The 26865-nt window shown below is 31.7% G+C and overlaps 1 protein-coding gene across 1 annotated transcript in view; it reads right to left on the bottom strand.

Annotated features, from left to right (window-relative positions):
- The window catches only part of Gs2 (glutamine synthetase 2), a 28169-nt gene extending 15290 nt beyond the window's left edge, over positions 1 to 12879 (bottom strand). Inside the window, exon 1 of the mRNA XM_088261378.1 lies at positions 12724 to 12879. The gene's annotated coding sequence lies outside the window, so the exon portion shown is untranslated. The remainder of the gene's footprint in view (positions 1 to 12723) is intronic.
- Between the last annotated feature and the right edge of the window lie 13986 nt (positions 12880 to 26865).

Raw genomic sequence — 26865 nt, 5'->3', positions numbered from 1 at the left:
TTTATGTGAATATAACCTTTTAAGTAAGATTTTAAATTTGAACAATTAATGACTACATTCATTTGCCTGCTTATAAACACCTTGTTTTTTGTCATTTTCTTGTCTAGTTTAAATCCTGTCACATATGAAGGAAGTACACGCTTTGTAACGATTTGTTAAACACCTTTTTCTTCTTCTTTTTCTAGATCCTAAGGATCTGTTTGTGCCTCCGCTTGTAGCTCTTAGGATGTTGACTCCCAGCTGTCTTTCCACCTTTTTGGAGGTCTGCCTGGGGGTCTGCGTCCTTCAGGGATTCCTTGAATCGGACATTTTGTTTACATGATCATTCCAGTATCGCCTTCGTTGTCGTCCCCACCTCACGGTATCCTCCGTCTTACACATGCTCCGGATGTCGGTATTTCTTACTCGGTCTCACGTTATGGATTGGAGAGACTTCATCTCGAAGGTTCGGTGTTAAACATGATGCAAATAATCACTCACAGGTCCGTACTCATCTTCATATTTAAAGGGAGTATTAAATGATGCATTATAAAATAATAATCTCATTTAAGTTTATTCATATTAATTTTTTGGCAAAGAATGAAATCATTACTTTTCAGCATTTAAAGGTGACCGTCAAAACGTAAACTACTGCGCCAAGTCATGACGCACAATTCAGTATAAAAACACCATACAAAACATATATCATTTTTTAGAAAAATAAATAAAGACTTATAGCGTGATTAATTTATGATGTAAATATAAAGAAAAACATTTCATGTTTTAAAATATTTAGTGAATTTAAATTTTTAAATCTATAGTTGGGCAATTTTAAATCCCTTATACCACATTTACGAAACCAAATTTAGAAGCAATTTTTTAAATTATGTTATCATAAATAAAAATAAATTATGTACTTATAAGGTATTTATTTTTACCTTTGGGCAACCTTTAGAAATTTGCTACACTACCCACTTTTCCATTCAGGTGACTAACCTACAGAAAATACAACAATTATTTAAATATTAGCATTCAACTTTGGTTCGGAAAATTATATTCCTTACTGATGATAAAAATCATGATCTTTTTCGATTAAGAAAGAACAATTAATTATATTTATCAATTAATGTTTCAAAATAGAGGAATCATAGCAAAATCATTTACATATTCAGATAGTGATACTTTAAATTTGTTTCAAATAAAACAATAGAAAATAAAATAAAATAAAATTTAAAGCAAAGTAAACCAAACTACATCATATACTTAATTTTCTTGGTGTAGGGTTGTCATATATATTTTCCCAAGATCCCTAAGGAAATTTTTAAATTACAGGTACTAATCTATATAAATTTAAATAAAACGTTTGTTAGTTCAACATCTCCTAAAGTTATTCTTCAACAATCGCTTGATTTTATATACGTGTAAGGTGTTTTTTTTTACCTAGGACCGATAACAAAAATACAGTATTTTTACCTCAATAGCAGCGGCATCTATTGAATGTAACAGCATCACAAGTAATTTTAAACATTGCTCATGACGGACAGCGTGTTTCTTGACACCTGCCGTCAATATGATTTCAAATTGTCACACAGACTTTAAATATTATACAATATTATAGTTGCTTCACAAGTGTAAGAAAATAGAAAGACGTTTTTACATAAGTATGCTTCACATTGCGTTGAAACGTCTTTCTATTTTCTTTGATTTCACCAGACTGAGTCACAGCAACGCGTAGCCTAACACAGCTAGTTTTAAAAATATTACTTTACCATATGTTATGGCCCTCGTTTGCAAAATAAGTGGACATTAAATAATTGGATTAAACGCCAAACAGAAATACTTAATAACGGTCTACGCGACGGAGTTTATTTTGGGCTCAGCTAAATGACTGAATGATACCGGAATACAAAAATAAACACGGCTTTATAAATACTTTAATCTACAATCCAAACAAATTGAAACGGCTATGAATAAGTTAAGCATTTCTTCCTACTGTTGAATAATTTTCCCATCGGAAGAGTTATGGTCTGGAAAAATGAAGATTTTTATAGATACTACATGAAAATCGCGTTAATTCATGAACAAGATTACAGTAAAACCTCGATATGACGGTCATCTATTAAATGAAAAAACGTCACCTCCGTATAATAATGGTCAGAACGCTCGGCTACCGTTATGGAGGTCCCGGGTTCGATTCCCAGGGGGGTCAAATAAATATAAGTGATTTTTTCACTCTAATTTTTATTTATTATTACCCTGGACTGGTACCTGAAGCGGAGGGCTAATCACCTTTCCTCCATGTGTTTACGATCAAGATATATGATGCAGTTTATATGATGCAGTGCCCTATGCACCATTGGGGTGCGGATGTGGGTTAGAGAGAGAGAGAGAGAGATTAAACGAACTTCAGAAATAACGGATGAAAAATCCAGTCAAATGCAAAACGTTCTGTTAATATTATACATGCTTAAATTCAAGTGTCGCCTGTAAACAATTTTTATAGGCCATGATAATCACATATTATGTCTCGAAACGTCTTAAGTATAAACAAACTTGATTCCTTTTCCAAAGCAAGATTACCGAAACAAGCGCGTCGATATCAAAAAGCAACGTCACTTTATAACGAGTATCCGAAGACAATAAATAGATTTTTTGTGTTTTGTATTATTTATTTATATCTAAAAATAGATTTCGTATATTTTTAAAAGTTTTGATTCACGTTAAACCTCCTCAATTAGTCCGTTATATCGAAGTTTTACAGTACTTACTGTAAACATCGCTTAAAACTCTTAACGACATTTTCCTTCCACGAAATATAATTTTGAATCAAACATGTTTACGTTAGATGCTTGCTACACCGAAGTGCTATGCTTTTGTTGCGAATTAATTCATTTGAATTTAACATTGAAAACAGTGCTATTCATTTTGTTTGCGTATAACATACATACAAAATGGTTAAATCATCGTAAACAACACAATATTGAAAACATAATACAAATTATGTCTCATGAATTCAGCGATAACTCTCAGTATTTACTTGATAACATATTGCATATAGCAAGGATGGTAAACTTATGGCAAGCGTGCCATAGGTGTCACGCGGGACGATTTTGCATGGCACGCGAACGAAGCGAAAAAACTAAAATATATTTCACATTTTTTGTTTAAATAATAATAACATATTTAGAGTGATTTTAAAACAATGTTACATTTTAATTATGAAATGGAAAATCACAAAGTTAGTGCTTCAAATATAAATTGTAAAAAAAAATCCTTGTCTCAAGTTTATCTATCATTAAGGCATTCAATCGTATTTGATGTGGATATTACGAAAAAATTTTCTGAAAACTTGCAAATTGCATTGGCTAAGTAATGTTGGCCGTTCGTCAAGATCATCGGTCAAATCGTTCGATTTACTGCATTTCCGACCGCGACATTGCGTGCCGGTCGCAATTTTCAAATTACGTAGTGATCGAGCGGATGAAAGGAACAGCGTGTGTTTATTGTAGCCACAATGCATGACTCATTGTTCGACCAATGCCAACCTACCCGCGTAATAAGATATTAACAGAAGAGCATGTCAATCGAGAATGCATCTATAAAATCAATCCAATTTCAAATGTAGGCCAAGTTAGGCAGTGCAACCTACTCGTAATTGTAAACAGCAACAAGCTAAGCTAGCTGTGTACAACCTACTTTTGTTCCTCCTTCCACCCGCGTGATAAGATATTAACACAAAAACAAGTCAATCGACAATAAAATTACATTTAAAGCGTGTCCAAATACTTGATCACATATCTGGATTATCTCCAATTAGGGTTTTTTTTATTATTTTTTGATATTCCAACACAGATGAACAAGAATATGGGTAAGTCTTGGCATATACGGGGATAACGACCGTCATAGACTGGTTTAAGTGATCACTTTACACACGTGTAACATTCACCAATCCTACCCATTATTGATAACCACACTACTCAAATTCTTGGAAGTTCTATATATCAGTCATACAGGAGAAAGTGACCAAGTGCATTTTTTACAAAAACGTGATAATTGACTATTTGATGTCTTACTAGCTTTATATTGCCCTGAAAAAAATCCCAAAGGATTTTAAAAATGGAAGTGTCATATATTGACTTGTTAAAAATTACTAACTGCAATGATGTTTATTTTCTTGCCAAGCAAAAGTGACCTAAATGGCCCTTCTCAACATTTTACGTTTTCTTAGTTGGTCACTTTCACCTGTACGACTACGATATATGAACCAATTTTTAAACGCACTCAAAATGATCAATTTTTAAACACACTCAAAAAACCTGAAAAGGGTCATTTTTATACATTACCTTTTTCATAATATCTAACATCTAACATCCTTTACCATTAAAAAATTAACTTTTTCAGGATTTACTTTTGTTGAATAAATCAAGGCCTGCTGGGTACGGCCATATATGTAAATACCTTCGAGCATTGAAAGGGTTTATCTGGAAATCCATATGTATTGGTTTAATCAGCATATGTCATATTTGTTTAAATGGAAGATTATAGGTTTGTTTTAAACTGAGCTACGATCGGCTACATCATTTGAATTATGTTGCTAGAAGAGTGTACGTACGAACACATTATGCAATCTTTCAATCAATGATACTACATTGGTTACATCCTGCCACACTTGTTTTAATTTGGCAATAATATCCACCCATTGTCATACTAGAACATTCAATATGAGCTTTACCAGTTGGTATATCGCTCACTCCTTTCAAGAACGTCATAAATCAAAAATCGACAATTTTCAGTTGTGCATATTTTCGGAATGCCCAAAAATGTACTATATCCCAGCAGAAGCGGCATAATTTTAACTTAATATTTACCCACTACAGGGCAGAAAGTGTTGTTTTTGCATTTTAAAGAAAAGGTATTGCTTAATTATTTTTTTAAATGAACTAAATATTTTTCAAATGGAGAAAAAACCTTCAGGTTTTACTTGAAAAGATCTGTTGCACAGTAAAAAGTTCAGTAAGTTGCTTGATATTTATTTTTAATATATTGTATTATATTTTTATACTTAAAAAACGTTCTCCTGAAAAATCAAGTTTTTTGATTTATGACGTTCTTGAAAGGAGTGAGCGATATATTACAGTCCAACATCACGAAAGTAATCAATGTTTACTAACCCAGTTTATTTGTGTTTACCCTAAATGTGGAATTGCGTATCGTTCACGATAGTAGGTGCTATAATTTGGTGCTGTTTCATTTATTTTACGATAGAATCTAGAATGAGTAGAAAATATCGTTTTTCTTTCCTAACAATATATATTTCATTCATTCATTCAAACCCCTATCCGCATCCCAATGGTGCATAGGGCACTGCATCAAATAATTATATATATAATAGAATACCCTTATCCGCAACCCAATGGGGCATAGGGTACTGCTTCATATAAACGCAGTGTTATCTTGATCGTTTACACATGAAGGAAAGGTAATCAGCCCTCCGCTTCAGGTACCAGTCCAGGGTAATATTGAATAAATATTAGAGTGAAAAAACCACTTTTATTTATTTGACCCCCCTGGGAATCGAACCCGGGACCTCCAGAACGGTAGCCGAGCGTGCTGACCATTACACTGCGGAGGCGGACGGCATTGTTTACTAATTAAAAATAAATTATCTTTAGGTACTATTAGTGATTTGAGTATATCCAAATCTTTGCCCATTAGTTCTGAATTTAAGACTATGGATTAAGGCATTGTTAACGCCCAGCATTCGTTATTTCCCAACATCATTTTCTTTAAATCTAAATAACATAATACGTAATTGATTTTTTTCTAAAAACACCATTTTTGAATTGAAAAAATAAGTTTTACTTCAAAAGAAAAGATCTTTAGAAAAATATATACAGCAAATCTATATATTTTTCTAAATACTTAAAAAAAAAAAACAAAAAATATTCAATTTATGTACATTTTTTTTAATCGGGCGTGAGCAGACAAGTGACCTCTCCTGTGGTCTCCGGTGGAATGAATGTGACCTAACGAATGCTAGGCCTTAAAATAAATATATTTTGTATGTCTCATATATTTTGTATGTTAAAAGAAAATATCATATTTATGCTTGTTTTCATTCGTAAATTCTTTTAAGGTTTTCCCCTATAACGTTTGCACCAGTTTTTTCCTAAAATAATAGTCCCCGTATAACGCAGTAGGTTCGTAAATTCGGTCAAGTCATTCTCGTTGGTGAAAATAAAAACAATTTGATAACTCTTTTCCCCCTATAAAGCTCCCCCGATAACGCGGAACCTAACTAAACGTTATGGGGGACTTAGTGTAATTCTTATTTTACGGAAATTAATGGTTGACATTGACACTTAATTGTCAATTAAAAGATAACGTGTAATGTGTTTCACACGATAACAATAAATGAAATGACCTTGCTGAATACCGTTCTGTGTGTAATAATTATTGCATCACATAACTTATAGTTAGTTAACATAATATATAATCACTTTGTGAAGCGAACTGCAGTCATGTATTTAAACGTAAGAGATATTCATCAAATGGGAAGCCTGGGCGTAACAGGCTTTAATAGGAAGGTAGAAGAAAGACAATTGAGATGGTATGGGCATACAGGACGCAGAGAGCCAGAACATGTAGTTAACCAGGCAATATAAATAGATCTTCCTCGAAAGTTGTCTAGAGGAAGACTGAGAAATTCATGGGTGAAGCAGAAAGAGAACATGATTCAAAGGCATGGCCTAGGTGACGTTATCCAGGACAGAAGGACATATTATAACCTGAGGACGAGGAGAGCTGACCCCAGCAGTCTACAAGGACAATAAGCTGGGATGTAGCCAGGAAGAAGAAGATATTCATCAAATTTTAAATGTGTGGTAACTGAGAAATAAGGTATGTGTGTGTGTGTGTGTGTGTGTCATATACGTACAGCACGTTTTGGCTGTGATTCATTAACTAACTTATAAAATTGTGCCGGTGTTTTTTTTTTAAAACGGACCTAATACGTTTATAAAATCTTAGTCTGAAATGACATCGAATGCTGGGAAGAGAGTGAATGTTGCGCTCAAATCATTTTATCAAATAACACCTATCACCGAAAGCTAAACAGGCAAAACACAACGGAGTCCTGGTTCTAACACTGATGTTGATGGCAAAAGAGATTAATGAGTTTAGCAAAAGATATATGAAAATATACTGAATGCAGTCAAAATGCGATCTCTCAGACGAATGTGCGGCAAAACGATATACGATAGATGTTCGAATGGTGAAATAAATGAAGAACGCATAGCTGAGATGAGCATTATCGATAAAATTAAAAAAGGGTTTTGAGATGGTTTCGATATACATGTGGAAGGAAGGACTGTAGATACATAGAGCAACAAACAAGAACGTCATAACTCAGTCACTGGTCAAATAAAATATATGTTTGAAAAACAATAAAGTTGTTATTTTATTATATAAAATCCAGTTCCACCAAGAAATGTCAGCACAAAACATAATCGAATAAAGATGTATAGAATATTATTATAAAATGTCTTATTCTTATTAAAGGAAGAAAAAAAGGTTGATAATGTATTTTTATAAAGTAATTATGTTTAATAATTATGACATTTTTAATTTACAAATAAATAAATTCACAATTACACTTTACAGCATGGGTGGCCAACATTTTCAGTAGCCGGGTCAGATTTTAGAAATGAGCTTTCCTACCGGGCCGTAAAACAAACTTTATTTTATTATTCAAAGCGAATAAGATAAAAACTGGATGCAAGCAGCAATCAAAGGTAGGAAATGGAAAGAAGGGGAAAAGCCATACATCCAGCATTGAAGGTTAGAGGAAGAAGAATACTTAATCCTTTTTTTAGTAAAGTGAAATACACATATCAAATACAAACAAATTATTTGTCACTCTCTTTATCATCCATTGCTCACTTTGTGTAATAACATTTTTTAAAACACATATTCGTGACTAAATCATCAGGACATTAAAATAAAAATATCATGATCTGACATTTGTATAAAAATAAAAATTTTAAAGAGAGAAAGAAGACGAAACGGTTGTCACGAGTACGTGTTTATAAAAAGGGTATTACTCAAAGTGAACAGTTATCAATGCTTTTAATATACAAAATATATTATTTGTCTTTTAAAATAGACGAAAGTGGTGTGTTTGTATTTTAATATGATTTTTTGCAATTGTCTTCCTTAAAGTGTAATTTCCGTGATTCAATTTATTATTATTCATGCCAGGAAAAGATTCTAAGTAGTAAAAATATTCAACGTCAACAAAAAAAAGAATAATTTTACGATAGCCATAGGAATAATAATTTATTATACGTTGATGGATTAATTTAGTAAATGTATTCTTTTTCAAGGTTTTAAATAAGGTTAAATGAGACCAATTTTAGAATAAGAAAAAAATAATTAGGTAAAAGGTAGCAAGCCCAAAAACACACAACACTGAGACTATGAAAATATATACGAGTGTACCCTTCAAAATTGAAAAGTAAAACACTAACTTTTGGACGATATTAATTTATAGATTAAAAAAATATAAATGTTTATATTATATATAAATTATTTTATTTTATTTATTTAAGTAATGTGTCTATAGTGGGCTTTTACGAAATCAGACTTGAACATTCATATACATATGTTAATACTGCAAAATTTATAACTAGAAATATATAAAAAAAAAATTTGTAAAGCTCATGAGCTTCTCTCATTCTTCCTGCGAATTCCATTTTATACCATACCTTTACCCTTTTACTCCCACCTACACACACACACACACACACACACACACACATACACACACACAAACATTCACACATATACACAAACACAAGCATTCACACACATGCATACACATTGACACCCATACTCACACATACACGGACATACTAAAACATACATACACATATATACACATATATACACACACGCACACACACACACACACACACACATACACACACATACACATACACACACATACACACACATAAACACACATACACACACACATGCACATACACACACATACACATATATATATATATATATATATATACACACAAACGTACACGCACATACACGCACATACACACACATAAACACACATACCCAAATACGCACACACACACATACACACACATACACACACATACACAGACATACACACACATAAACACACATACACAAACATACACACACATATACACACACATACACACACATACACTCACACACACACACACACACACATACATCTTAACATACAACAGTATTCATAACATACGAGTATATGTGGAATTATTTTTTTGGCTTTTATTATTGTCAATCTAACTTTTTTTTAAATATGTGCAACTAAACTTTTATTTTTTTATGTACAAGCTGTAAAATTAATTCCCTGCTATATAATTATAACAATAAGTCTGCTTACCACCCTCGTTGTTTTGTTCCTGCAGTATCATAAGTAAGTTTTTTTGTTATTAAGTTGTCTCTATTAGAATAACACGGAAAACCTTTTCAATCAGCATAAAAGGCTCATCAATAAACCAATGTAATTAAACGAATGATACACTTAGATACATACTTAATAGTTATAAACGTATAAAAGTTATGTAAGTCATCAAACTTAATATTTCTTTACGTAACATAGAATATTATACAAAGGACTTTTCGATATAACGATCATCGAAAAATAATACAACATTATCAACAATCAAATCAAAGTTACGAATAAGGATAAGAATATAGATATAGAAATAAATAAAAACGAAAAAAAATAATGTAACAACTTTTTAAAAAAACATTTGAAAATTATCATGCTTGAATCAATAAAATTGTGAAATTACTAAATATTAAACTTTGTGGCGTATGAGTATTTTAACTTCCTTAACTTTTATCGATTCAGTAGTAACAATTTCTGGAACAAAGCCGACAAAACGTAATTTTGACCGCGACTTCAATTTTTAGTGATGATTCTAGCAATAATACAAAAGGTTGCAAATTTCCAGATCGTTTCAAACAAGTGGGTCAAAATCATGAAGTAATAGAAGCAAAGGAATAGCGAAGAAAATTTGAAAACGGTCAAGTATTTCAAATTGTTTTTTTGTCACTTCAAGAGTAGGAATAATCGGCGGATATGTATGAAAACATGAGTGAATGTCTAAGAAGCGAAGATTGTTTGCAAAGACAGATTGGTGTGGCGTTCTATTCTCCCTGCCTACCACTGTGAAGAAACGGCACATGATGGTTAGTTAGTTAGTTTTTTTGTATGTACATAAAACATACATATAAAACACATTAAATCCCGCTCATAGGTTTGCCATTAAATAATAAACTGTGAGTTTAACACTAAATCAAAACAACGCAGTGCCTTATGCGCCATAGTGTGTTCATAAGGGACAGATTTATCTTTGTTGATTAAAAAATCGTGATAACTTTATTAACCCATCAATGTTTCGGACCCCATGATGCATTTTAAGTAATTAAGGGGTGTTGTAATGGTACCTGCACGATCGTTACATAAGAGTGATAAATAACCTCAATATATATGAAAACAAACCCCATGTATTGTTCAGAGACATTTGATGGATATTTTTTTTTTCATAATAATAAAAAATATATATTTTAGGATTTCATTATTGTTCAGAAGTTAAAGTAAATAATAAAGTAACGATACGATTTATTTCCTAATAACGTGAATCGTATTGAGAGTGACCTAAAGGTGGAAAAACACCACAGTATTTCTATGACGAAGGCAGGATGCAATCCTCCATTTTATGTTATGCTAAGTTTACCATAGGTAGGAATTAAATGAAATATGAAGTCGAAAAGATTGTAAAATACAAGGAGAATTTGAGGTTTGCCCGGGATTTCAGCTATCTAAAATATTACAGTATTAGTAAAGACGCAAAAATTGATTTATCCAGAAAGGGAGTTTCTGGGATATTCATGAAAAACACTTTTTGAGAAACGACTGTAAATCACATCAAATGTGAAAATTCTTTTCAAAATATTCAAAATACCAAAATATAACAAAAAATCAGAGATTTTTCAAACAAAAATGGTCCCGGAACTCACTTCACGTCAAGCCACGTCATGTTTACCAAGAAAAAAGTATTCAATTTAATATAAAACATATTCAAATACCATTATTTATTACCATATTTTATCATTTTCATGAATAATATAGATTGTAATTACGTAAGCACAAACAATGCTTCGTCAATTTTTTTTTGAAATTTAAAAAAATATATATTTATCCGTGAAAAAAGGTGCCGGAACGCTGTTCCATCGCGTTACATGGGAAAAAACCCTGCATATAATTATTACTAAAACAATTGTAGCACAACATTGGATTAAAACTTTATAATTTACAAAATATTCTATATTAAATAAAATTATCATTAATTGTGAAAGTTATACCTAAATGACAGACCAATGTCTAACATTTTGATAAATTCCATCACTAAATAATCACAATGATCGTTTAAAGCTATTGTCAACAGAGTTGTCCTACTTTGCTTACAAATTTATTATATGTGCATCGTTGGTCCCACTCTGATATTATAACATTATCAACCTAAAATAAACTTTTATTTATGTTGATATTTACAATCAGACAGAATTTTATCACTTATTGTGTGAAACATTTCCATGATCATTTAAACAAACAAAGAGAAAGCTTCAATAATCAGTTACAATATTTGCAATACGTTTATCTATATTAGTTTCTGTTTAATACCCAAATAAGATACACAAACAGCCCATCAATCAGTTATTTTAATATTATTTTACCTTTATACTGTTTTAAACTTGCCATAATAAGCTATTTTCAAAATTAGCTATTTCTTTGAATGATTCGTTGTTTTGGTAATCTTCAGGTGGTAAATAATTACAAGATACCATAATTTATTGTGCTTCATCACAAAAATGACAAACGAACGACGAAACCATTTATTGGAAAGAATATCCATTGGACAGTATCATTGAGAATACAAATATTCTATGAAAACAATTCCGAATGAATACTAAAGAAATTCAATTAAATAATTAATAATATTAATAATAAGTGCGGTAAAGTTACTGTTTCTTACTAAACCAACAAAAGTTTACGCCGTACATTCAAATCATATAAGATTAAGGAATTTAAACTACTTGTATAATTTAAATTAACATGTTTTATCAAGAACAACGAGTTCGTTAATTGTGCTTTTAAAACGTAGAACATTCTATTCCTATAATGCTTTTTTTATGTTACCTCGGAGAAATGAGACAAAGATTTACCTCCCCATTCTCCAATTATGAATAAGTAAAAACGTTTCTTTAAATGAATACTGGCAAAGTTTATGAGTAATCACTCATCAGTTTGGTAGCAATCAGCTGATAATCCACTCAAAATCCTTCTGGCAATGTGTGATTTGAGTGTACCCAAACCGAGTAATCGATTCTTCCGAACGAAAATCAACAATACTCTCAGGACGAGTTAACTTAACAGGAATGATAGTAAACATTTACATTATGAAATAAATGGACAAAAATTAGTTTTCTGTTAAGAAATAATATAACAATTTAAATATAATAAGAAAATAATAAATAAACAGCGCTCGCTCAAAGTGAACGCAAAGAAGAAAGGAGCTCATTGAAGTTTTCTGAAAGTCGCATTTTTCTAAAAGAGAAACAAAGAAAAACACCGACACAAAAGGATGACAAAGCGGGACTCACCTCTGGAACTGGCCGAGCTCTGCTCAACGAGAGATTCGCTCGAGCAAATGCGACCGTGAAAATGACAGATGGACCGCTTGGGAAAATGGGCGAAGGTAGAGACGACACTAACAAAGGGCACACGGCGTTAACCTCCGCAAGAGCAGGCAGGGAACTGGCGCGATTCGGCGACACGGGCCTTTATATGCTCGGAGCGAGAACGACGCGAATGACGACGCAAGCGCAAAGGCGTCGGTCGACGCGTTACATTTCATAATAAATTCACAGATCACCAAGGAACTCGATTTCGATGCTTTGTTCAAAAAGTTCAACGTTTTCCGCAATTTTTAAATACCGCAAGTATTAAATACAACTAAGTATGGAGCACAATCATTCCTGAAAGTAACATGAAGCGATATGCAAGATGTATATTCAATCGCAATCACAATGTCTATGGTATATTGACAATTTATATTTTATTTGATGAAGTCATTTATCTTTAAAAAAAAGAGTAAATTGTAACAACATAAAGATGAGCTTGTGACAAATATATATATATATATATATATATATATATATATATATATATATATATATATATATATATATATATATATATATATATATATATATATATATATATATATATATATACATACATAAAATACCTGTTTATTACATTAGATGCATTTGTGATGTGCGTTACCAGATACCCTCTTTTGTATGACGATTATATATTATATTATGACAATATTAGGTGTATCACTTTTATTTAATACCACATTCACTACGCAGATGATGCTGTTATAATTGATGACTCCGTCGCGGGTCTTCAATTAATCATCGACAGGGTAAATAGGTAGGTACTCTACCCACATGGGGCTTACAATAAATGTAGGAAAAAACCCATGTGTTGTGCAACAGCTCATGCTTAGATGCCGAACAACTCTTGATGTTGTGTAACCAGCACATCGAAAGGGTCGGGAGTTTTAATTACTTGGGAAAATGGCAGCCATCAAAAGGAACTGGGAGTGCGATCTGGACTCGCAGGGTCCGCATTTAACAGTATGAAGGCTGTCTGGAGATCGAATTTATAGGTACTCGGTGAATACCAAATGCCCATACAATACCTGCATTACTCCTGTTCTCTTATACGGCTGTGAAACATGGCACCTTACAAGTGCCCAGAGCAGCCGTGTACTGTAATTTGAGAATAAGTGTCTGCGGAGAATTTTAGGCGTGCGGTGATTTGACTTTGTGAGGAATGAAGAGATAAGGCGTACCAAGCAGCAAATCTTGGTCAAAACTGTGGTCAAGAAAAGGCGATTCAGTTGGCTTGGCCATGTACTCCGCATGCCTCCTGAGAGCTTTAATCAAGCTTGCCTCTTTTACACGGCATCAGGTTTACGCCGCCCAGGATGACCACTGCTGACAATTCGTCGGCAGTTCTCGTAAGATCTAACTTGGGAGGATGCAAAGGAGCTGGCAGCTGACAGAAAAGCCTGGAGACAGTTTGTGGACTCCATATATCCCAACTAAGGAGCGGATATGGTTCAATCTTCTTCCTTGCTCCATCTTAACTTATCGACTGCTAGGGTTAGCTCTCCTCGTCCTCAGGCTGTAGGTCCTTCTATCATATACAACGTCACCTAGGTCGTGCTTTCAAATCGTCGAATCTTTCTGTCTTATCCATGAATTTTTTGGTCTTCCTCTAGATATCTTTCGAGGAAGATCCATGGCGATCGCCTAGTTTACATTATGTTCAGCTTTTCTACTTCCTATGTGCCCATACTTTCTTCATTACATTTCCTCTACCTTACTAAAGTATAAATATACATATAAACACATACATCAGCTAATGTACTTATTAGAACTAATTTTCAGATAATTGAGACTCTAGTTGTCAATTTGCATTTGAAAATTAAAACTGACAGAAGTAATTCACATTTCCGTTACTCACCTCATGCATTCATTAAAATGCATCATAACAAATAATTTTACCGACAATTTGAGTTTCCTTTTTTGAAAATTATTTTAACAACAACGCTGTTAATTATGACTTTTTCAAATTGTTTAAACATATTGTGAAATATGTACATATGTCACATATATAATATTCCCAATAAGTAATTTCGGTCACACATTTTGGGACATGGGATTAAAGTTAGCATGACTGAAAAAAAATAGAAAGAAACAAAACTTTGAAATAATTATCGTTGTGACTCATGTCGAAAATTGTCAAAACATTTTATTAGATGCGTAATTTTAAAAGTGCAATGAGTACAATTTTTAAAAAATTTAAATTATTGGCTATTGTGAACAAAGAAGTAGAAACAAGGGTGTTCATTCTGTATAGGAAGAAAAATAGTGCCTACGTTGCCATACTTACATACGTGTCATATATTCGTGTCAGATTAAAATTAGCATGACTGAAAAGAAACAAAACTTTAAATGGTTATCGTTACTCATGTCAAAAATCGTGCAAACATTTGATTAGATGCGTAATTTTAAAAGTGCAATGAGTACAATTTAAAAAAATGTAATTTATTGGCTGTTGTGACAAAGAACAAGAAACATAATTGTGCTAAAATCATGCAAGGGTGTTCATTCTGTATAGGAAGAAAAATAGTGCCTACGTTGCCATACTTACATACGTGTCATATATTCGTGTCGGATTAAAATTAGCATGACTGAAAAAAAAATAGGAAGAAACAAAACTTTAAATGCTTATCGTTACTCATGTCAAAAATCGTGCAAACATTTGATTAGATGCATAATTTTAAAAGTGCAATGAGTACAATTTAAAAAAATGTAATTTATTGGCTGTTGTGACAAAGAACAAGAAACATAATTGTGCTAAAATCATGCAAGGGTGTTCATTCTGTATAGGAAGAAAAGTAGTGCCTACGTTGCCATACTTACATACGTGTCATATATTCGTGTCGGATTAAAATTAGCATGACTGAAAAAAAAATAGGAAGAAACAAAACTTTAAATGGTTATCGTTACTTATGTCAAAAATCGTGCAAACATTTGATTAGATGCGTAATTTTAAAAGTGCAATGAGTACAATTTAAAAAAATGTAATTCATATTCTGTTGTGACAAAGAACAAGAAACATAATTATGATAAAATCGCGCAAGGGTGTTCATTCTGTATAGGAAGAAAAATAGTGCCTACGTTGCCATACTTACATACGTGTCATATATTTGTGTCAGATTAAAATTAGCATGACTGAAAAAAAAATAGGAAGAAACAAAACTTTAAATGGTTATCGTTACTTATGTCAAAAATCGTGCAAACATTTGATTAGATGCGTAATTTTAAAAGTACAATGAGTACAATTTAAAAAAATGTAATTTATTGGCTGTTGTGACAAAGAACAAGAAACATAATTATGATAAAATCGCGCAAGGGTGTTCATTCTGTATAGGAAGAAAAGTAGTGCCTACGTTGCCATACTTACAAACGTGTCATATATCGGAAGACCACTGCTAACTGCACATAATTTTACCTAAGTGCGCATTTGTTCTTGATTTCCTAATTAAAAAGTCTGAGCACACCACTTAAAACGTGCTCAAAATAAATGTATAATAATAATAAACAACTAATAAATATTTTTGTTATAAGTATTAAACGAGTGCCTGAATATAACCTGTTAACCAGGCGGGACGTATAAATACGTCAAACGTAAACATATGACATATGAATACGTCCTGAAATATATATGTTGCGCCCTGGAACGGGCGGGACCCATATTTTCGAACAACAAAGGTACGTAGTCATCCATACGTGTTTCGACAGGAATTCTTTTCTATTTGTTTGTAATTTTGTATTTTCTTTTGTGATTTATATATAATTAATCGAACATATATGTATTTGATAGTCTTTTCATACATGTATTTTAAGTATAAATAAGATACATTTATTTATTACGTCCACCCGGCGTGACGTACTGACACATCCTAGTAAAAAAGGTTGCGCCCGTTGTGTGTTCATCAACGTCATATATCAAAAATTGTCAATTTTCATTAATGCATGTTTTCGGAATGTCCAGAAAATATACTTTATCCTAGCAAAAGCGGCATATTTTTAACTTAATAATTACCCGCTAAACGGCAGAAAGTGTTGTATTAGCATTTTGAAGAAAAGGTATTGTTTAATTATTTATTTTTATATATACTAAACATTTTTCAAATGGAGAAAAAATATTCAGATTTTACCTAAAAAGATCCGTTGCACAGTAAAAAGTTCAATATATGGCTTGATATTTATTTTAATACATTTTATTCTATTTTTAAACATTAAAAATGACCTCTTGAAAAATATTTTTTTTATATATGACGTTGTTGAAAGGAGTGAGCGATATAATCTCAACATTAATGGAAATTTCCTTATCTTACTGTTCTAAAACTTTTATATTACTACTACATAATTGGGATTGATTACATTTTTATTTTTCCTCTATTTGATTGGAATTATTAGCACTTCGCAGTTCATGGTAAATTTGCCAACTTTCGACCGGATACTGCATCTCGTATACCATCGGATGCAGATAGAATACCTACAATTAAATCAAATTTAAAAAATACATATGCTTGCCACTCTCAGAAGTGAATCAGAAACAGTTGATTTAATATTTTGGTCTCTTTACATTTTTTGACGATTTTATTTTTTCAAGATTAGAAAACTGTTACGTAAAATCTAACTAAAGATTTTTTCTGAATTTGATGAAATGTTTGTTTGCTTATCTATTTCCATTGATTCATACTCTTACATTGAGCAAAACCGTAAGGTTTTTTATAGCTGCAATATCATACAAATAATTAAAAATGCATATTTTCTAAATAACGCAAGAATACTGCGTCGATGGAAGTTTCTGATCTGTTTGTACACTGATCTTTGTCAATGCTAAATTTAAACTTGAATAATTTATTCAAATTTGTTATCAATGGTTGAACTTCATCTGAGTTGAAGTTGATGTAGTAATGAACACTCAATTTGTCCAGTACTTTTCCCAACAATGTTGCACCTTCGATACTGGAAATTGTTTACTTATAAATTATAAAACTTGTTCAGTTTATGTAAAGTAAAATATGCAAGTGTCGACTGGTTTCCTATACTGCCTATTAACAAAGTACAAGCGGTGCATTCGCATAAACTATTTATGACATGACGGAGAGAGTAGAAATGATTCTCTAACTCTTTCCTTTAAACTTCTTCTTGGTTGGAAAGGAAAGCATTTTACATTTTCGTCTGATGATTCGCCAATTTGCCTTGTTTCTTAAATAGTCTGGGTCAAAATTCAAACCCATTTATCGCATATTTATTGTGATTGTGAGGCTCAACGAATGTGGGCCATAAAAAATGCTACTTAATTAACTTAAAATGAAACATATCACTTTTGGGACTTATCACAGGGAACTTTGACATTTGGAAAAGAATTGAAATTATGTGATGACGCAGACTTGAAGAATTGATGCTGCATGCGCGAAGGATACAGCTACAACGTTTGAGGCGACATATTACAATGGTATCTAACGGTCTAACAGAGTATCATTTTACAAAAGAAAACTTTAAAAAAAAAACAAAAGTTATAACTAACTAACCGCTTCCCGTAAACATTCGTTCAACAATCTCTTCCACATTCGTGCATTTTCTCATAAATACCAGCCGATTATTTCGACTCCTGGCCTCACCACGCCCAAGTTTTTCGAATAATGCCAAGTTTTTCTCGATCTTCCTCACATCTCATTTTTTAAACCATATTCGCGTCATTAATATTTTTTACTGTTATTTATTCACTCTTTAGTTCCACATGTCCAAACCATCTCAACACACCTTCCTCAATATTATTGTAAATGCTTATCTCAGCCTAACATCCTTTCCTTATTTCACCATCCGAGCATCTATGTATAATACACCGTTTTGCCTCACATCCGTGTGAGAGATCGCATTTCAACCGCATTCGGCCTAATTTCATCTTTCTTTTGTCAAATTCATGCTTCACTTTCATACATTACCAGGATACCAGGGCTCCGCTGTGTACTGTCAGTTTACATTTCGCTGACAGGTTTTTATTCGGTATAACTGATTTCTGTGCACCATCCACTCAGATCCTAGCATTCACTCTCCATTCTTTATAGTAAAGTTTTAATATTTCAGGTACATTGAAGATATCATCCCTACTTTGTTAACATACCTTATCATGGTATAGATTTTTTTCAATAACGATTTGCATAAAAATATTCACTTTTTTACTCATGTAATTATTTTTTGTCCTTGGAATTTTTCCTTATTCCTTTCTCCTAGAGTACTCCAAATATCATTTTGCACTATCGATTTGTTTTATTCGTTTCTAGTTATAATGTTTTGTAATAATTACAGTAAATAGTCAGCTCACACTCAAGGTAAAATTATGAAGCGAAATGCTTGAGTTGCATTATACGATGTACCTATACAATTCAACTATTAGAATGCAATAAGTTGGAATTGAAAACGACTCAAATATATCTCAAGGATTTCGTAAATGTTTCCGCTGGCTTTTGTGTCATATAAGAGTATGGGTATGTTACCCCTAGCCCTATAAAAATTTTTTCGTTCGCAGTATAAATTTCCTGTCATTTATTTTATATCACATAGCAGTAATGTCCTCCACTATGAGAATCTGGAGCGCAGGACTGGTCACATTCCTTTCAAGTTAATACCGTTCCACCTTATGCACCATATGTGTGTGGATAGAGAAATACTATATAAATACTCCTTGTTGATATGAATCTTTTTTAGTAGAGAAAATGGGCCTGGAAAATATACGACAGTGTTTCGATGCCTAGTTTGCCACCAAACGGTGCTGCAAATTAGTACAGTATGTACGTCCGTACTGTAAAAAGAGTCGTTGCTTGCTGAACAACTCGGTCAAAGAAAGCTGTTCATTGTCATCATCCATTTTTATTATCGAATGATTTAATTTGCGAATCGCAGTACGTAAAAAAAATATTTCTGAAATTCTGAATCAAATTGGATGATTGGAATTTTATTGTTTATATATATATACATATATATATATATATATATATATATATATATATATATATATATATATATATATATATATATATATATATATATATATATATTTTTATATAACGTGGTAATATTTTTCTTTGTAAATTGGGTGTAAATAATATGTAAAGTGGGTGTGTAATAATAAAATAAACAATGTGTTGGTTTGTAATTTAAGTTTATAATTAAAGAGTATTCTAAATTTATCTTTATAATATTTTTCTATCTATCTGATTCTGACAGTTCAGAATATTGTATTTTTTTATATCTGATGTCTTTTGTTTTATTCAGTGAGACGCATGCGACATCTGGTGGTAGAACTGTTTTATGTAGGTACTATTTGTAAGTACTTATTAAAATGTTTAGGCAGGTACCTAGGTATTTTATTACATATATATATATATATATATATATATATATATATATATATATATATATATATATATAACATTACAACATAAATATTTGCACGTGCTTTCATACCACCTTTGTTAATGAAATTGTCTATATTGGATAACATTCTTTCGGCACGTGCCTAACCTTTTTATTTCACTAAACTGTCGATAACAGACGGCTCGAATCGAAAAAGAAAAAAATATATAAATGTCCTTATAGCATAGGATCATTCATATTTGCACGTGCAAGCAAACGTGCTTTAAGGGCAATGGAGGACAGAGGGCTCATGAAGAAGAAGCAACTAACTTAATCACGCTGCTTCTTGAAGAAGTGTGATTGAGTGTTTAGCCAAAAAATCATGAGTTCTGATACTTGAACGGGCTGGAGCGTTGTTGATACATCAGCTTTAGCCCATTCAGATAACACAACTCGCGAGTTACTAGCCAAGCCTGTTCTCCCTCACCCACCCTACTCATCTGATCTCGGTCCTTCTAAATTTTTCCTTGTGGATGGTACCTCATACTTTATTTCGTTGACATTGGCTTATCTTGACTTTTTGTCAAAAGAGCGAATATCGAGCAATCACTCGGCATATAAAATTATCTACTTTTTTATTCTGCCGAAGACAAACTGTTCCTCCATATTCTTACACTAAAGATGGAAATTGATAATAAAAGGCTTTGAATGATATAAACCTTTTAAACAAGCATGGTAAATAATAAAGAATCGCTTGTTTTTAAACCGAAAAGCTTGATTAATAATTTTTTAATTAGTTTATGAGAAAAATAAACACTTATTTTATGAATTCCGAATAAACAATCAAAATTGAAATTGCTAGTCCTTCTCCAAGCACAAGAGTTTAATCTATTTTTGGAGTGGCACAGAGTAACTTGTATACGATATGTTAATGTAGAAATGTCTAGTAAATTAATGAAATCGTGGTATTTTTGTTACTTTATTTAATAAATAACAATAAAAATAGTAAATAAATGGGTAGATATTTTTTTTTAAATTGCACACAGATTTAAGGTAGTTTGTGTTTCATATTAAAAATAAAACGTTCAACAGTATCTGTTAAATAATTACCTTTTTACTGTACCTAGTTATTGGGTTATAAAAATTAGGTACATATTTCGACTTAAAACCGGAAAAAAGAACTCGTTGACTTCAAGAGCATCCTCGTATACGTTTAATTCCTCTAAATGGATATATCAAGTTTTTTAACTGAATACTTCACCAGCTTTCTGAGGCTACCAGCTTTGACTTAAGACACGTAAGATTTCAACAGGTTTGACAACCAATAACTTCTTATCTGACAATCATGTAAAATTGCAATTACTTACATCTATATCATCAACTACTGGTACCAAAACCAGTGGCAAAATAAAATAAAATAAAATTTATAAATTTATATATATATATATATATATATATATATATATATATATATATATATATATATATATATATATATATATATATATATATATATATATATATATATATATATATATATATATATATATATATATATATATATATATATATATATATATATATATATATATATATATATATATATATATATATATATATATATATATATATATGTTGCAAAAACCCATGTGTTGTGCAACAGCTCATGCCTAGATGCCCAGCAACCCTTGATGTTGAGTAACCAGCGCATCGAAAGGGTCGAGAGTTTCAAGTACTTGGGAATGTACGCGACTGAAAATTGCAGCCTTCTAAAGGAACTGGGAGTGCGATCTGGACTCGCAGGGTCCGCATTTAACAGTATGAAGGCTGTCTGGGGATCGAATTTATACTCGGTGAAAAACAAACCAATGGCACCTTACAAGGGCCCAGAGCAGCCGTGTACTAAGCTTTGAGAATAGGTGTTTGCGGAGAATCTTAGGCGTGCGGTGGTTTGACTTTGTGAGGAATGAAGAGATAAGGCGTAGGACGCAGCAAATCTTGAATCAAGAAAAGGCGATTCAGTTGGCTTGGCCATGTACTCTGCATGCCTCCTGAGAGCTTTGATCAAGTTTGCCTCTTTTACAAGGCATCAGGTTCGCGCCGCCCAGGACGATCACTGCTGACAATTCGTCGGCAGTTCTCGTCAGAACTTCGGGACGCGAATCTGACTTGGTAGGATGCAAGGGAGCTGGCAGCCGACAGAAAAGCCTGGAGACAGTTTGTGGACTCCATATGCTACACCTAGGGAGCGGATATGGTTAAAAAATATATATATATACAGTATAAGTTTGCCACTGGAATATATATTTCCTTTTCCTTACTGCAAAATCTATTTTTATACGATAACATAACAATAACAACAAAAATACTGTTAAAAAATATATGTAAAAAAATATAATGTACATTCTCAATTTGCATATTCATATTTTAGTACCTAAATACTTATGTAATTATTTTTTTTAAAATAAAACACATCTAATAAACCACTTAATGAGTTTTTTTTTATTATACACGACTAGTTTCGAAAACTTACAGATGTTTTCGTCTACACGTGAAAATTAAAACTAACGGGCAAAAATATTAAGGGTACTTACCTATATGGTTTTGCTCGTTAGATTTAATTTTCACCTGTATATGAAAACATCTGTAAGTTTTCGAAACTAGTCATGTAAAATAAAAATTAAACTCATTTAGTGGTTCATTACAATTGTTAGTTTTTTTTCAATAATCAACATGTCATTCCACAAAGTTAATGCCGAATCGATAAATAATATAAATATATAATTATTGTGGAGTATAATCGTTTGAGTTTCAGTTAGTAATAACTGTACATAAAAGAGAAGGAGGGTGTTTTTGTATCAAGCATTTCATAGAATAAACATTTTGTATGTTTTGAAAAGAAACCGTAATTTTAACGCGGATAACTTTATTTCTTGATAAGTGTGGCGTTATGAGAACCTGTCTTGTGGAAAATGATGCATATTATGCAAGTTACCAATTATCATAAAGTGAAAGAAAACGGGTTTAATCCTCGAACAGTTATTCAGCCGCGATCACTCTGTTCAGGCTTAAACTCAAACCGACATCCAGTACTTAAGAGTACATTTATACTTAACTAACAGTTGAAAATAATCACGGATCTAACGAAAATAATTCGCACATATTACGTTTTCAAGGCAAATTATCAGGATGGTTCAATGAATTTTATCATCGACAGGTGTACTGGAGTACTTTTGTTCTTGGCGAGAAAGTGGCTTCTCTAAAATGCGAAATCTTACTAAAATAAATCATGTTATGTTTCTCAACAAAGATGAAAAAATACGGTTAGGGATTTAAAAATTTGGAGGTTTATATGTTTGTTCATAGTTTCTTGCTTTTGAAATACATTATTCTCAGGAAAAAAAGAGTTTTCTAGCAGCATCGTCGATTGAAGCGGGTTGCCTCAGGAGCCAATTGCGCAATTTAACGTCCCATCGTCTTCAACGAGGATTTTTCAGTAACGAAACGTGGGACCATCACTTCAGTTTTTGTTTCTATTGTTAAAAGGAAGCAATGATGATAATAGATGAGTGTTGATTAGTAACGATAAGTACAATAGTTAGTGAAAAATCGTTAATGATCTAAGTAATTATTTAAGAATGAAGGTTGCAGTAAATATGCTTTCAATAACGACATATCTTTAATAACTGCGTATTAAGTGAGATCAATCTTTGTGATTTTTACAAGCTCGGTTAAAATTTGGTGACTCAAATACAAATGTAATATTCCACTGGCGTTCTGGGGTATGAATTTTTATTTGAATGTTATACATATTCATCAATTATGACATATTTGGTTAGTTTTTGCACTTAGTTCAGGGTATTCAACATAACATTAATGCTCATTAATTATGACATATTTCGTTAGTTTTGGCACTTAGTTCAAGGTATTAAAGATAACATTAATGATCATCAATTATAATATATTTGGTTAATTTTGGCACTAAGTTCAAGGTATTAAAGATAAAATTAATGATTATCAATTATGATGTATTTGGTTAGTTGTTGCACTTAGTTCAGGGTATTAAAGACAACATTAATTCTCATCAAACATGACACATTTGGTTAATTTTGGGACTAAGTTCAAGGTATTAAAGATATCATTAATGATTATCAATTATGATGTATTTGGTTAATGTTGGCACTTAGTTCAAGGTATTTAAGATAACATTAATGATTATCAATTATGATGTATTTGGTTAATTTTGGCACTTAGTTCAAGGTATTTAAGATAACATTAATGATTATCAATTATGATGTATTTGGTTAATTTTGGTACTTAGTTCAAGGTATTTAAGATAACATTAATGATTATCAACTATGATGTACTTGGTTAGTTTTTGCACTTAGAAGGGTATTAAAGATAACATTAATGCTCATCAAATATAACATATTTGGTTACTTTTTGCAGTAAGTTCAGGGTATTAAAGATAACATTAATGCTTGCGAGAATTCAGAATGAAGTTAATTATTTAATAGTTCTTGATTGCATCCTTCCGCTCTTGTACGCAGAATGTATAATGACACTGACCGTCCAGTTTTACTCTGACATCGCGTGATGCTCCTAGAGCAATGCTTAATACAGCATACTGTACAGGACTTACTGGAGTAGATGATATGTTATAAAATGATAAACTTAGCAAATTATCAAAGTAGCCGACATTATGAACCCTATCTCAGAATTTACATGCTAAACTTCTTCCAGATATATTTTGCGTGTCGCTGCGTGTTTTTATACACGCTTCTATCTCCAAATTTTAATTTATATATATATATATATATATATATATATATATATATATATATATATATATATATATATATATATATATATATATATATATATTATATATATATATATATATATATATATATATATATATATATATATATATATATATATATATATATATATATATATATGTATATATATATATGTATATATGTATATATATATATATATATATACATATATATATATATGTATATATATATATATATATATATATATATATATATATATATATATATATATATATATATATATATGTGTGTGTGTGTGTGCGTGTGTGTGTGTAATTTATTTTTAAAATAACTAACTCTTATGTTGAATTAAATATAAGTATATGTAAATACCTAACGATGAAATCAAAGATGGATAATTTTTTTTTAATGATGTTTTTTTTTGTACTCAGCTCCTTTCATCCGTTAGTTTGGAATATCGTTCATTACCTTGGGAGGAGAAAAAAGACCGAAAGACGCATCCTTTTATGAATGATTGACGCAATTTTTCTGATAATTGGGTTATTTCCTTAAAAACTCAATTTGTCGCGTCACAGAGTTATGCACGAAGTTAGGTAAGTTAAGTATTCACATAAGTATTGGTATTATTTTTTTTGTTTTTTGTTTTTCACATAAGTATGTATATATTTTATGCAATAATAGAGTTTTGTGACAGCCCTTATTTTGTTTTAAGTGTGGTTACTGACATACAACAAACCAAACGGGGAATTGATTGGCTGGTCTTGTCAGTGAATTGACAAGTGAAAAATAACTCCACTCTTCCTATTGACTGTGGGAATGATTTGAGAGCTACAATGCCATTTCACCAATCACATAACAGTACTGCGTATTAGGGTGAAGACTGACCGGAGCATTTCGTCGTAACGTAACTTGTTACGATGCGAGCATTCAGGCAGTCAGTACAACGAGCCGAGCGCTCCATCCATAGTTTCGGATGCTCGCTGATGCTCGCCGCGAGCAATGTTACGACGTTTTGTTAAGACGAAATGCTCCGGTCAGCCTCCACATTTAACTAAACTCGTATTCTACTAACACTGAAAAAAAAGGCCTTTAATTCAGAAAAGAGTCTGCAATTAATATCCTATTTCTCATATTATTTATTGATTCGGGGTTAACTTGTATAATACCATTTATTTATTATTATTTATTACAGTTTTATATCATTACACACGACTAGTTTCGAAAACTTAAGATTTATTATTACACGTTGATGAAAACAACTGTAGTTTTAATAAAATAAAACTCTATAAGTGGCATTATTTACAAGTTTCTTGATTGTTTTTCGCAGATACTTTGTGGCACATTTAATAAACTTTATAAAATGAAACAACTTTGTTTTAACCACTTTTTTATTATAAGTACACTTTAACCTACCGATTTCGACAAGAACCTTGTCATCATCAGGGTTTATTAAATTCTTAAACATTAATAAAAAAAATGTGGTTAAAACAAAGTTGTTTAATTTTATAAAGTTAATTTATTTTGTTGAACAAATGTTCATTTTTTTAAATATTTTCTCTCAGCTAGAGCTTGCAAACAGAATGACAAAGTAGAACATCTTCTTCTTCCTGGCTCCATGCTAACTTATGTCTTTGTAGACTATTAGGGTCAGCTCTCCTCGTCCTCAGGTTGTAAGTCTTAAGTTTTTAGTAAAATTTTTAAATCGACGGTTTTAAACCATCAATGGAGAGGAGACCTGTTACTGGACTTCATTTTTTTTTTATTCTGTTACTTTTGTTTAACGTCACGATCAGTAGACACATTTCATTCCATGAGAGAGAAGAGAGATACAACGTAGGAGAAAGAGAGCTATACATTCCGACGCAGTAGAGCAAAAGGAAGTGACACAACGACACAAAGCAATATAATAAAATGAGTCGCGCATGCG

The sequence above is a fragment of the Brachycentrus maculatus genome, unplaced genomic scaffold (assembly GCF_059751285.1).
Source record: "Brachycentrus maculatus isolate JH-2025_06_01 unplaced genomic scaffold, ASM5975128v1 h1tg000153l, whole genome shotgun sequence".
In the NCBI taxonomy this organism is placed as follows: Eukaryota; Metazoa; Arthropoda; class Insecta; order Trichoptera; family Brachycentridae; genus Brachycentrus; species Brachycentrus maculatus.
This window is presented reverse-complemented; position numbering and strand designations above follow the sequence as displayed.